Raw genomic sequence first — 12,955 nt, forward strand, 5'->3', positions numbered from 1 at the left:
AAACATAAAAGAATGTTGGAAAAGTCAATAATTTTGTTAAATAAAGTAATAGGAAGTCAATCTGTTTGTCTGTCTGTACCAAAATAGAGAGGCCCTGGAATCAATTGATGCAACCACTAGTGAAGTTATTAAGTAATTGTCTTATATTTTCTTATTGTAAAAATCAATATTGGCCAGGCAATTTTGTTGAACAAATAAGCTATTAAAAGGATAAACTCAACTTACTATACAATTAAGGTATGGTCCTGGTGGGTTATACCATTTCCTTTTTAACATGAGTTATGTTTTGCATGATAAGTCAGCTGCAAACAGATGTCCTGTTTACGGGCGGTTACTTCAGGAATTAATTTCATTAAACTTTTGCTGCCGCGGATGAAAATAAACCGGGAATAGTTTACTCAAAGCTGCGCAGCTTATTTTGGTTATGAAAAAAATCTGCAAACTTATGCAAATTCGGCTGCTGGACATCGGAGACTTAAATAGCTGTTGATAATAAACTTTACTCTATTGTCCGCGAAATTAAAGAGATATTAATGAACAGATAGAGAGACATTGTATTACTTTATATATTGTATTAGCTCTCTATGAAAAGATCATTTTATTGTCTAAAGCAGAGAACGTTATCCAAACAAACTCTAGACACAGGATTTAAACTTTTATTTCAAGTATTTCAAAATTAAAACTATTATATGAATGTAGTTAATAGTTATCCTTACAAGATATTTATATCATCATTTAAATAAATGCAGTTGAAAATATTCAACTATGTGTTACTTATTTTATAAGTATAACAGCTTCTGAATGAAGAAGGAGTATTTATTTATGGATGATTAATATACCAATATCATGAGAAAAATTTTGGACTATACTATAAGTTCTACTTTTATATAATTCATATTATCATCAGAGAGCTTAAGCTCTTTTGGTAATTTTATCAATCTTGATAGGTTTGATCAAACCAGCAGAGTCCAAACTTTTTGTCTACACATGGGGTTAATATATGATTATCCTCAAGGGATGTACAAGGATTAATTGTTCGTTGTCTCATTCCCTTTCAACCCTAAATATGAGTATGTTAGTAAATACTTAATTGTTTACATACATAGCATGTCGAGCCTATGTCAGCAATGACCACTTATATTAATTGCCAACAAGTTGATAAAAATCTTATGTCAATACACAAGGCACTGAAATTCTATAGGATATTAGCAGAGTGACCTTTCCCATGATTACACATTGATTTGAATTTAAAACAGCATGCTATCTAGTATCTGTGCATTTCATCATTATTAACATCATTACAAATATCAATCTTTGGGCTAGAATGGACAAGAATCTAAAATAATACGATTGTTATAGCGAAGTTTATGAATAGAGGTAAAATGACTCAAATCATAATCGCATCATATCGGACATAAAATCATGCTGTACACTAAAAAAGTTTGAGTTTCTTCAGTTTTCGTAACAACGCCCATAATATGAAATTAATTAGGTATTTGCTTTTGTAGGAAACAAATAAATTTGATGTCTAAAACAAGTAAGAGCATGGTAATTAATTATTTTTCTTTTTATATAGCATTTGAATCATAAACAAGGATGACAACATTCATAAAAGCAAATTTGACGGTATGAAAAACGAGCATAAACAATTGTAGATTGCCAGAACTTAATGAGCTGAATATTTTTTTTTTGGTCTAAACAAAATTGTAAATTGTGATAGAAATTACGGAACTACAATATACTGCTGAAGGACCATTATTAGGACTTGATTATACAGATGCTTCGCTTTACTTGTACCTTGTTTATTCCAAAAGTCAGATGAATAGGGTAAATATATCGTACAAAAAAATATTGTTGATACGCTTCCTAAGTCGTACTTAACTGTTACGGCAATTTTCATGCAAAGTTTGAATTTGAGATTTTAACAATTTTGAGGACAATTCTAACATGTTTAAATTAACGATAAGAGCTAACCGTTACCTACGGATTTGCGAACATACCATAATTGTAGAAAAGCTACGCTTTTAAACATAACAAACACATTTTTAAAGGACATTAATGGTTTAATCGCTGCATATAATGTCTAGCCTAACCGCATTACTCCTTGAGAAATGATTGAATCCCATCAATCTGTCAAATAAAGTCAAGGTTGTTGCCTCAAACACTGACCCCTAGTTTCAATTAATTCTCATACAAAACTGTCGATAACATAATGAAATAGCCAATCTATATACTAAAGTAACAGGATATCTGTGTGGGTGTGTGTGTGTTTGTATGTACCAACGGACCTTGCTAACCACTGAACCGATATGGTTCTCATGTACAATTCAGTTTCTCATAGGTCCTGGGAAGGTTTATAGCTATTTTGGACGAGTAAACCACCACCTTTACAATAAAAATCACCTCTAGAAAAAAGGACACCCATATTCATTAAAGACATCTTAATTTCAGTTTGTGGACAAAATAGGAAAATTATTGTCAGTACAGTAAAATACCAATGATTAGCGGTTTCCTAAGAACCCCCTATTCATCTGCTTCTTAAAAATTTCTAATTTTCATTTTTATTTGCAATTGATTCTGCCCCCCTGATTGCTTCATTTTACATTAGAGCAATGGGGTTTACAAGGAAATAACATAAAAACTTAAAAATAATAAACCTTGAGGGGAGGGCGATTGGGCTGTAAATAATTTTTGGATCTACTGTAGTTCACGGTAAAATATTGCTGGTAAGCAATGTTTCCAAAAATCTATGAATTTTAAAGGCTGTTAGCTGCCAAACGGCTGAATGTACAGATCATACCCGCACACCATTTTAAGCGCATAAGAAGGCCTAAAATAATCTGGAATAGCCAAGATCCAAGTATGTACAGGGAAAGCTTCACTGAAGAAAAAAAAACGCGTAAAATAGGTCTTTTTCGCGCATTTCTCTGCACTGCGAGATAATTATGCGTTATTGATTTATGGCTATTCCAGATTATTTGTAGGCCATCTTATGCCACTTAAAATGGTGTGCGGGTATGATCTGTACGTCCAGCCGTTTGGCAGCTAGCAGCCTTTAAAATTCATAGATTTTTAAAAACATTGCTTAACAGCAATATTTTACCGTGAAATGCAGTAGATCATAATTTTTAAACACCATCTCCCACAATCATTGGCTGAAAAACTGTGGTTACTTATACAGTAGCCATATGCTCAATCAATTTCAAGAGGTAATAGAAACTTATCAGATCTCAGAATAGGTATGCCAAAATCATTGGCAGAAAGGCATCAACAATTTTAAAGAAGCTTTGCCACTAAAAACCTATTTATTTTTATAAACCTCACAAGTGTTTTTCTAATTATTGCTATGAATATGATTGATTCATTCATTATTAGAAAAAGTTTTTTTTTCAAACTGGTAAGTAGAGATAAGACTCATTCTATATTTACTCTATTGTGGAAAAATAGATAATATTTTAGCAACCCTTCCTTATTCTAATTCTACATGATCTAAAATTAAATGATTATCATCAACTTTAATGATTAAAATTCTAGTGTATCAATTGAAAATGTATGGATGATAATTTTCACAAAGGAGGAAGAGGTCATTATGCTTTAATTTACACTTGTACCCAAAGTTTATTAATCACTCTCTATTCTCGCTTGCTTACAACTGTTGGTACCCATTATTAAAGCTTGATTGGTCGGTTCAAACTATCCAAAAGTGATATAATATACTGTAACATGAATAGTTTGTTTTATAAGAAACGCAGCATACAATTATCTTTCAAAGACATTTCATTTTTAAATTTTAAAATCAAAAAACAATGGCAGCAGAACAGCAACTAACAGCTAAGCCCCTAGAGGCCTTTAGCAGCACATACAATTGTTTAAAAATACACTGGTGCCACCTAGCGGCCTATAAAAATATTGGTATTTTTTGACGATTTCTCTTGGGAAGGGGATGGCACCCTCCACCAAAATAGTCATAAACCTTCCCTGGAACTGTAAAAAAAACATTGTAAAGGAGAGCCATATCAGTTTAGCAGTTAGAAAGATCCTTCGGTGTACACAAAGGCTCTTTTACTTTACATATAACTGTTAGGGAGTTGAATCAACTCCATAACTGTATAAGGACAACGCATTTAAAGAAACATGCCGACCTACAGACAAACAACCAAACAAACAAAACGTGAAGTTTCGCTGCTAAGATTTTTGAAAAATAATATTTTCCAAACCAATAAGGAGAAAGATTTAATTATCGAATGTTACTTTAAAAGACTATCAAAAAATATCTAAAAATATAAAGTCAAGTTTGATAATTAAAATCGTGCCTGATTTGAGGCATTAGAGAATTTAATAAATAGATATATATTACAGCTTATTTTTTGAAGATTTATTTTATTAATAAGACGAAGCAACTTAAAGTAAAGTCTTATTTTCATTAAGGGGACACATATCTGGCAGACCGAGATGGTTCCATGAAATAAAAAGTCAAATCATCGCTAAAATACTGTTTTTAAAGGTTTAATTTGGTTTTTAATTTCTTCATTTTGAACATTTTGGTAAAATAAACTATTTAGATTATTTTTTAAAACACTAGATAAACCTATACGTTCAAAATTGGACTCAATTTTAATCTGTAAAATCACCATCTTTTTTTGCTTTTTTGTATTAATATTCTAATTGTGCCTCGATCATCTTACTAAATGAACTCCTAATTTTTACCAGTACCAACCATAGCGGATCCTATGAATGAATGTAAAATATATGTGGATATTATGACAGGAGAAAAATTGCCGTTACTTAGCTTCATCGAAATCATTTATTGGTCAGTTCGTTTATCCAGAAGGAAGTGAGGGGATATAGTAAAGGGGTGGATGAGAGTGGGGTCGTTATTCTAGCCAGCTGCATTAAAGCTTTATTAGAGTACTTGATAATCTTGCGTAAGTAATAATAAGTCAATTGCACCATGGCGGATCCTATGCAATTCTATATTTACTGATCAAAAATATCTTGCAATGTATACTATAAAACAGTGCTCGGAAGCCGCTCGTCAACCACGACTAAGCCCTAAATTTGAATTCTTTTGGATGCTTTGATTTTTAAAAAGAGAGTGCGCCATTTGTGGGTCAGTTTTAGATTTCCTGCTGATTTTTTAATATAGTAAAAAAGTTGATTTCCCTGAGCCTCACAAGAGGCGGAGACGCGGCTGCCGAGCTCTGCTACAAAATTACATTTACAATTTCTTTATTATTCATTTAAATCATTTAATGAAATGATATGTATAATGCTTAAAAGAACTGTTAAAACAAATACTTTGTTATTTTCCCAGGCAAATAAATCAGACAAAAAGCTAACATAACAAATAAAACAGTTTTTATCAAACAAATCGAATATTTGTTTATTTGTTCTCATTTTGGGACAAAATAAATTGTTATATGGTGACATGTACCTAGCAGTCTGAAAATGTAGTCAAGTTTAAAAAGTACAAGGGCAATTAATCACCAGAATACTAATTTAATTAATCGTTGGTTTTAAACTCTCTTTGTTTCGTACATTAAAAAAATAAACCTTTTTTTTAATTTTAGGAAAAACTGAAGAAAACTCATGTTTGCAAAATAAAGTACTGTACAAACTCAGACTCGTTATTACGATCCAATTGTTTTAAATACAGCATTAAATCGCTGTTAATGTATAATACCTAAGCTCATTGCGGCTTTTCTGAACCGTATAACTTTGCAATATGACCAATGCTCGGCAGCCATTCCTCAGCCGTGCAACATATAAATCAGCCACGCAGCTTTTTTAAGCAACCCATTAAGTCACAATGTTTTCCACACAGCTTATTAAACCACCCAATATGCCTACTGTCAGACGCTTAGCCACGTGGCTATATAGAAGTTTCTTGGCGCAGCCACCCTTATACCTGCAGCTCAGACAAACTCTGACTTAGCCACACGTAGCATCTTATTATCAGCCGCAGCTGATTCCGCACATATGAAAGTTCTAAAACATCGATGTTGAGTAGCTACGCTACAAAGATTTACAAATATTATGAAAATAGATAATCATTAACATTTTTCAATTGCAAATAAATTAGTGTTATTTGCGTCACGGAAACGTTGAAAAAACAAACAAAAATTCTCAAATTATGTAATTCATTTTGGTCAAAATTAAGTACTGTAATAAATAGATGAAATATATTATGAAATATCATTAAAATTACTTTTTGGTGTTCTCTAAAAAAGAAAAAAATATGTCAGTTAAAATACAGCTGACTAGAAATTTTGTATGCAGCTAAGTGTGGCTACGGCTAAGTGTGGCTTAGAAAGGATGCAGCTGCGGTGGCTCAAAATTTTACATTTTGGTTGTTACAGCTGAAAGTGACAGAAGGTTGCTGCGGCTGAGTTTTTTTGGGTGGCTTAATAATCTTAACACGAATCATTTGGTAAAATTTAATCACAGCTGTGAAAAATAAAAGCTGCTAGATAAAGCTGTTTAAAAGCAATCCGACCGCTACGGATGTTTTATACTTAATATGCTTAAGATTGATGGGAATGTTGACAAGACGTTTCAGCCTTCTATCTTTTGTAAGAGCTGAAAACACCACATTTCACCCCTTTGTATCTAACAGACGGACGTACGGACATTTCGAATTATATAGTAGCTTCGCTACTAATAATATTACTGTAAAGTGTAATGGCCAATATTAACACCTCAGATTATTGATTAAACTAATATTTTTTCGTTTCCTTGAGATTTTTATTTAGAAAAAAATAGATTTGATTTGTTTTTAATTCCACCTTTTTAGTATTATAATTTTTTTTGGATATTGTCTGTTTCGTGACATCGCCTCTTAAGGGGCGTTTCATCTTATTTTCACATTAGCTTTTTTCCTAGTTCTAGACCCTACTGGAGGCTCTAACCCTGCGGGGCAACAATTGATATTAACCCAACCTAACCTAACCTAAAATAATATATCACATTTTTTTTTAATTTCTACGAAGAGTATTAAAGTCAATTCAACAATCTTGAAATTTACTGATGACAGTATCTCATTTTTCCCATAGTCGTGCGGATAAAGTGAGTTATAGGAGAGTTTGTCTACTAAAAAGACTCAGCTAATTTCTTAGCTTTTTTAAGTGGTAATGATATAGGCACAATGCATCAGGGATCTAAAGGGATAAGACAAGGGCCTTTAAATTGATGTACATCCCCAATGATGACACACACACACAATTTCTTTCTGTAGATTAAAATTAGTGCTTGAAACTTTTGGACACTCAATCAAATGAACCAACAAATCGATATTTAATAAAAGCCTTCAAAGTTGTTCAGATAACGATTATGAAGTCGTTACTTTAAGACTTTGGTGACTAGTCTAATAAACAGCCAATTTAAAGAATCATCTTTAACTAAGTTTACTTACTCTGAGAGCTCTTAATGGAAGGTGGAATATGTCAACCCTCCCCCTTTAATTTTAGTTAAAAAAAGAAAAATTCTTGGAGAGGAAGGGGGGTTGTTATTTTTTTCTAGGGTGATATATCTTGGTAGGGTAAAGATGCCCAACCAAAGAATGGTTGGAAGACCTGTTTGGACCTATTAAAAGCTTCGCTGTTGAGGAAAACCATATCGGTGAAGAGGTTGGCGAGATTTCACCCGCTTCTTTAATATTAGCATAATTAATCAATGCAAATAGATGATATAGTATTTGATAGATAGATAGATAGTATACACTGTCCATAAATAGATAGATAGTAACACTGTCTATAGATAGATAAATACCAGATGCCATTTAATCATCAAGTTGGCAAAAAAAGACCTAATTTTCCGCTTTTCAATCATTTTCATTTTCTCCTGTTTATGTGTGTGTGTCTGTGTAGTTTGTGTGTGGGAGGTGTATGTATGTCTGTGTAGTTTGTGTGTGTGTTTGTGATTGTTTGTGTGGGAAAGAAAAGCAAGGAATATCCGCTTGAAATCATTTTGTAGGCCCTCTTTTTAAAAGCGAAGCTACTCTATAATTTGATATGTCCTTCTCGCTCTAAGAAATAACTAGGGGGAAACGTCAATTTCTTGGCTTTTATTAAAGATGCAATTTTTTGTGAAGATTTCCAAACCAATGAGGACTTATATAATTTACTTGGACATCAACAATTTCTGTGCTTTGCTCTTTTCTCTGTCATCCTTGTTTAAATACAAAGCTTTTGAGCTATTAATAAACAAAATTGTCCTTGTTTGTGATATAAGGGGTCCTAATTACCATGCATGTATGTTTATGTATAATTAACTATTTAGGATATATATAAAAAAACAGTTTCAGTCATTTCCTTTAATGCCAATGAAAGTAAAATTTCCATTTGCTTATCTCATTCATGAAAATAGAACAAGAAAAAAAACAAGGATGACAACATCCATAAAAATCATACTAACAAACACACATTCACAAACATAGAAGATCAAAAGCAATTCATAGTTATCAGACTATTTATATCAAAATATGTATAAAAGTCTATACGCTGACTTTTTAGTAAAGCTTATAGAGTTGCTATGCTTTCAAGTTTATTATTGATAGGACAATTCTTACAAGCCAAAATTAACTATGAGGTCTATCCATAACGGTGTAATTGACAGACAGACCAACCCTAAATATAGAAAATATTCACTTTTAAAAATGGATTGTTAAAAATGGACTTTTAAGAAAAGCTTATAGATTAGCTTCCCTTTTTGTATGATTTCAAATTCTTCAACCTTCTCTTTTAAAATCCTAGATTGAAAATGACCAAAAATATTATGAAGAAAGCAGGCAGGGAGGGGACATTGGCTATTTGTAAAACTAGCCCAATAGTTTAATAATAATGTTTTCTTATTCATTGGCCTAGTGACTTTTAATTCGATGCTTTATTAAGTTGAGTGTCCAAAAAACGTTTGTGTCCTTATTGTTTGTAATCTAAAGAAGGGGTAATTTTAAGTATTTTCATTGGGGATGTACACCAATTTTTCGGCCATTGTCTTATCCCTTTAGATTCCTGTAAAGAAAGCCTGATCTATTTAACCATGTCAAAGTAAACTGTTCCATTTAATTTCTTTTGTCAGATTCCTTTTAATGTTGATAAACAATGCTCAGATTCCCACTGAGAAACATAGAAAGATAAATAGACAGTTTTACTCCTTGATATTTTAACAAAGATGACAACATCTCAAAAGCGGAGCTCTAAAAAAGTAGGAAGTAAGAATGTTAGAACTTTATAACCAGAACAATAATTTTTGCCTTTAGATTGACCTGAATTAGGCTCCATATATTTTTATTAAATTATCTTTTTACATTACTATTTGGCTGGGTCCATAGCCTCTCAGGTCTTATTTTTGAGAGGGGGGGGGGGACTGTAGTAGTAGTACACCAGGAGAAGTTTAAGCAGTCCCCCCTACCACTCCCCTTCCCCTCTAACTTATCTATTTTGAATTATTTCAAAATGGAGTGCTGCATTGATTTCCTTGGGCCTATAAAAAACTTCCCTGTTAATTGTTAAACAATCGGTCTAGCCATTTACGATTTCTGAGCAGTCATACATGTACATGAGACATCCTGTTACTTTAGTTTATGAGGATGAATGACTATGTAGATAAGTAAATATGAAAATGATAATGTAGAGAAATTTCTAGAAAATAATGATTGATTGATAAACTATAGCAAGTTTTTTGAGAAAAAAAGATATATATTAATAAATTACTGGTAGGAAAATGCACCTAGAAACTGTGAAAAGATTCTCTATGATAAATTTACAATTTCACATTTTGATCAAGTTAAGTATTATAGGCAGCTTTCCGAGGATATTAAAATGAAAAACAAGTATAAGAAAAATTCCTGTAATACGATGCTTTAAATGATTTTTCAGTTTGCTGAAAACCGGGTTTAACCCAGCGGATATCAATCAGTTTTGATAACATGCTTGAAATGTTATTATTTATTTTAAACTTATCAAGTAATCAAAATAATGAAAAGAAGTCGTAAATATTTTTTTAACTATTTAACCGACTATTTACCGCATAAACTAGTAGATTGCATACCTAGATTTAATAAAGTACCCAAAGTTAGTTGTAAGCCAACGAATAAGGAACGTGTTTACAAAGTCTGAAAAGAATAAAAAATGTGTGAAGCATGAAGGATTCAAACTGTGAAGTTATTATTTCTGTTGTACTTAATAATTACATATTTGTATTTCTCTTATAATTTTCATAGACCCTTAAACTGTGTGTTTTGGAGTAGCGGGACTAAGTGTCTTGAAAATCAGCCATGTGACGTCATAAAAATGAGTGCGATTAGAAAGAAATCATAGAGAAAATCTCTGAAAAAGAGATGGATAATCACTCATTTTTATGACGCAACATGCTGATTTTTAAGACACTTTGTCCCACTACGTTTTGGAGAAACTAGGGGTGGTGGGGGTAAAATAATTTTAATAGTAGCTTCGACTATTTTCTTCCTAAAGGGTTGCAGTGTGCCCTCCTTTCACCCTCCAATCTTTACAAAAAAAAGTTAGGGTAATACAAATTATTATGGCGGAGGATTGGATTGGGGATGATGATTTTTAGGGGCTTTTCTATAGTGTGAATTGTCCTGTAGTCCGACAAAATATACAAATATACCTGACCTAGACCTACATTATTCTTCCCTGGATAGTAGAGAACCAGACAGATACCACACACACAAACACACACACATCCTGCTTCTTTGATATTTAGATGTATGTTAAAAACGCCCTGACGAATACATTTAATAAATATAAATTTTATTTTATATTTCTTTAAGCTTCTTATATAAAATAATCGCAAATATATAATTAGATTATATAAAAATAACTTTGCGGACCATTTAGAAGAAATTTCTTTTGAATTCATCTTCAAAAGATTTCTGGATTATTTTCTTTTATAAAGAACAGAGAAGAAACAAATTTTCATTTTCAATATTTTTTTACAGTAGCGAAGCTACTCTATAAACTGAATGTCCGCCTGTATTCAAAAAAGTGTGTTGTTATATTTATCAATTTTCTCTATCTCTTTCTTTATCTCTCTCTCTTTCTCTCTCTCTCTCTCTCTCTCTCTCTCTCTCTCTCTCTCTCTCTCTCTCTCTCTCTCTCTCTTTCTCTCTCTCTCTCTCTCTTGTTAGTAATATTTCAGCTTTTATCCTGTTATATAAAGTGGTAAGCTTTTTTCTGTCTGTAGCGAAGAATCTAGCCAACTGCTTAACCGATTTGGTTCTCCTTTACAGTGAAGCTTCGCTAGTATACATATATATAGAATATACTTATCGTTACGGAATCTTAATGTAAGGAATCTTAAATCTAACATGCCTTGTCCTTAAAATCTTTGCGACATACGTACGAACACGCCTTTAAGCTTTGCCTTTAACAAAAGATAAATGTAAAAGTTAGATAAATAGAAAATTGAGATTTGGAAAGGGGAGTTGAATAAAGAATTCGAGGATAACGGATTCTCAATTTTCATGTGAAATTTCCGGCAGAGCGCAAAGTAGGCAACATTTTTCAACTCAATCAAGGATTTAATAAGATATGGATATAATACTTTAAAAAAAGATAAGTAAGTATAATTATTCTATATGCTAAAGTAACAGGATGTCATATATCTGTATGCCTGTGTTTTTTATATAACCGCTAAGATATAGTAGATAGCTGAACCAACCGTTTCATAATTTTCACAGAAGTTTTAATTTGGTACAGAGAATATTTTATGCTGTTTGTAAGTACAACAATCCTAACGATGATACAGACCTTGGAAATAATCCTTTGAAAGAGAGAACCACAAGTAAAAAGGAAAATTATGTAAGGTATAATATTCTGATTCAATTAGTACCTATAACATTTATTACTACATCAAATACTAGCGGCTACGCCCTCAAGAGGCCTCTAGGGGCACTTGAGGAGGGGGGAGTTGAATTCAATAACCCAATATTTGTTTAATTTAAAGAGAAAAAAAATTGGGAGGGATGGATTTTTTTTGAGGGGGAGGGGGGGGGTGCCCCCTCTATCCTTTATTTTAGTTAAGAAATTAAATAAAAAAATGGGGGGGGGGTTCTGGGGGTGATTTCTCTTGGGAGTGTGGTGGTAGCTTTCCCCAAAATAGTTATAAACATTCCCAGGACCTGAGAGACGAAGCCCAATCTGTACCACTTTTGATTCCTGTGACGTAATAGAAATGAGGGATTCTCCATCTCTTTTTTAGGGATTTTCTTTTCCACTTCTCCTCTCATCTTCCTCATTTGTATGACGTCACAGGAATCAAAAGAGGTGCAAAATTGGTACAGATTGGGCTTTGTCAACTTCCTAGGACCTGTAAGAAGCTACCCTGTAAAAGAGAACCTGATCGGTTTAGCGGTTAATAACAAACACACAGAAAAACAGACAGATATCCTGTTACTTTATTATAAGGATATTAGATATAATGTATAATCTTAGTCCTATTAGGACCTCTCACATATATAACATACTATATCCAATCATATTAGATCTAATGTGTAATCTTGTGCAATAAGGACCTCTCACATATATAACATACTATATCCAATAATATTAGATCTAATGTATAATCTTGTTCAATAAGTACCTCTCACATATACAACTTACTATATCCAATGATATTATATCTAATGTATAATCTTGTTCAATTAGGACCTCTCATATATAACATACTATATACAATAATATTAGATCTAATGTATAATCTTGTTCAATAAGGACCTCTCACATATATAACATACTATATCCAATAATATTAGATCTAATGTATAATCTTGTTCAATAAGGACCTCTCACATTTATAAGTTACTATATCCAATTATATTAGATCTAATGTATAATCTTGTTCAATAAGGACCTCTCACATTTATAAGTTACTATATCCAATTATATTAGATCTAATGTATAATCTTGTTCAATAAGGACCTCTCACATATATAACA

The sequence above is a fragment of the Acartia tonsa genome, chromosome 1 (assembly GCF_053477335.1).
Source record: "Acartia tonsa isolate MP-2025a chromosome 1, ASM5347733v1, whole genome shotgun sequence".
NCBI lineage: Eukaryota > Metazoa > Arthropoda > Copepoda > Calanoida > Acartiidae > Acartia > Acartia tonsa.